Source organism: Montipora capricornis, chromosome 3 (assembly GCF_036669925.1).
Source record: "Montipora capricornis isolate CH-2021 chromosome 3, ASM3666992v2, whole genome shotgun sequence".
In the NCBI taxonomy this organism is placed as follows: Eukaryota; Metazoa; Cnidaria; class Anthozoa; order Scleractinia; family Acroporidae; genus Montipora; species Montipora capricornis.
In genome coordinates this window covers 45,618,704-45,621,203 of record NC_090885.1, presented here as the reverse complement: position 1 = coordinate 45,621,203, position 2,500 = coordinate 45,618,704, and the positions used below count along the sequence as shown (strand labels likewise).

Below are 2,500 nucleotides of genomic sequence, written 5' to 3'. Positions count from 1 at the left end.
TAAACAATCGAAATTGTATTAAGAGGGTTTTTGTTTGTTTTCTTTTTCAAATTTTACATTGGCTGACATGGCTTTCGTCTAATAAAGTTGAAAATAATTCAACATGATTTTTGAGCTGGCGTGCAGAAGAAAATTTAGTATGTCTCGGAACTATCGGTCTGATAGCTGCCCCTTGGAAATTTGATGTTCTTAAAACTAGCATATTTGCCCTCGAAGCTTCGCTTCTCGGGCAAATATTTGTTTTAAGAACATCAAATTTCCGCGGGGCAACTATCAGCTGATAGTTCCTCGACAGAAACACTCTATTGTTTAACTAGTAAGTAGTAAAATGTAAGATATAATTACATGCGTAAGTGTTAAGAAATATACATAACAGACACTTATTAGTTATTACATAAAAGGCAGTCTTTACAAGTATCATCCAACAGAGTTTTGAAATTAACCGGATTGATGCGGTATTTAAAAATGTCCAATGATTCAGGTGATCGAATAAATTTGTCAAGTTTTGACCAGATGACAGGTAGTATACATGTAGCAAATTTAACAATGTGTAATTTAGCAGATGTCGGAATAAGGTTACGTAATCTCAAAAGAACACCGGTTTGACAGGATACTTTTCTACAAACATTGCGTACATGACTCGAAAGTGATAGTTGATAGTCTAAGGTAACCCCTAAGAGTGTTATTTCTGATTTCTGATCAATTACAGTGTCATTAAAATTAATAATGATGTGTAAATCCTTGTGATACATGTAATCCCTCGGGCCCAGACACATTACCTGATACTTTGAAAAATTCCCTTGTAAAAGATTGTTGTTGTACCACTGGGTAATATGGATGACTCTATGTCCCATTCTGAAACTTTTTCTATTGCACAAGTTACAAAGATCTTCCAGTTACTATAGATAAGCAACTTTTTAAGCAGTTGCCAGCAAGGCTGAAAACAGGATTTAAACCCATGACCATTGGATTTGCACTACACTGCTCCAGTCCAACTGAACTATTAACCCAGCCGGGGTCTTGTCAAATTACGAGGTCAAGTTATATCCTGTAAGAAGAGTATGGAATGATTTTTAAAATAATTATATTAAAATTAATCGTATAGTAATTATGTGAAGAGTGGAATGCTCATGAAGTGGAAGTTACAAAGATCATTGCAGTCAGATAAGCAATTAAAAGAGTTGCCAGCATTACAATGAAGCTTGAAAACATCCTGGCCTGAATGGCATTCAAACCTATGATTGTGCAATTCTGTATCATGCCAGCTGGGGACTGGTCAATTACAGCTATATCTTGAAGAGGCAAATGAAATGGTATTTATTTATATGAAATTCATGTATTTTGATGAGGGGAATGGGCATGAAATGAAAGATAAACAGATCAGTGCAGTTACATGTAGGTTTATAAGCAACTTAACATGCAGTTGCCAGCAAGCCTGCATCAAGTGAGCTACAGTATCAAGTCAAATTTTAGATGCTTCTTTCCACTGGGGTTGACTTTCGAGTGATCATTTTAAACATGGCCGTGCAAAAATGTGGACCAAGATCAAACAAGAATGCGAGGGGCGAGGGACTGAGGAGAAGGAGTGAGAAATGTCTTGCAATCAACCCCTCAACATTTTCAAAACCTCCATTCGCCCATGGAAACTATCATTCCTGATTGGCTAATAAAGTGTCAGAAAAAATCTGCCTGTCAGTCAAAATTTACTGCTCCCTTTCAGAAAAGAGTGAAAACAAAATAGAGTGGAAAGAGCTGACAATCTGTTGCTCGGGTTTTCTGGTTTTGTTAAATAAGAGCAGAAACACTTAAAACCATGAATAAATAGAGATGATATTTTGGCAGTACTTTCCAAGGGATTTGGGAAGAGGTTCATATTTCCTGAAGCTTTTTCTAAACGGTGAAATGTGTTCTGCATTAGTATTCACACCTTTGAAATTATCAGTAACAAGATAAAAGAAGCTGAAGGATTAGGGCTCACGGCAACCTTGTTAGCCCATGCCAGATGTATTTATTGGGAAGCTCCAGCTACAGTGCCGCTCGAAACTATTTGTGCATTTGTTGCGGTTCTGACTAGGTGAAACTGCAGATTCAATCTCCAGTTTGACCGAGGTAAAACCTTGTCTATGGTAACGGAAAGCTGAGGTTTCACCTAGATTTTTTCCGGTTCATTTACGCCACGGTTAAGAGAGGACGCGGTAAGCTTTTATTTGAAGCAGATGCTATCAAAGAAATCTGCATATTCTTGCGGGTCGATCGCATCAATGATTAGTATGTGTATTTGCCATATTTACAGTCTGCAATGTTTGGCACATTCGATTATAATAAAGTCACTTTCATAAAAGCGTTCATCGTTTTTGTTTTTCCAGCAAACAAGATTTCTAAAAATTGCTCGAGATCTGTTCAATGCAGTTGTTATAAAGATCAGCAGAAATTATATCAAGAAATTTACACGTACAGTAGCGCCTGGAAGTATTGACCCCTTTACCGCGTCATTGCCGCG

At 37.2% G+C, this 2,500-nt stretch overlaps 1 protein-coding gene across 3 annotated transcripts in view; it reads left to right on the top strand.

The window, feature by feature from the left end:
- Positions 1–2,500, top strand: part of LOC138043270 (cytosolic purine 5'-nucleotidase-like) — a 173,089-nt gene that overhangs the window by 1,420 nt on the left and 169,169 nt on the right. The gene's annotated exons all lie outside the window — the stretch shown is intronic.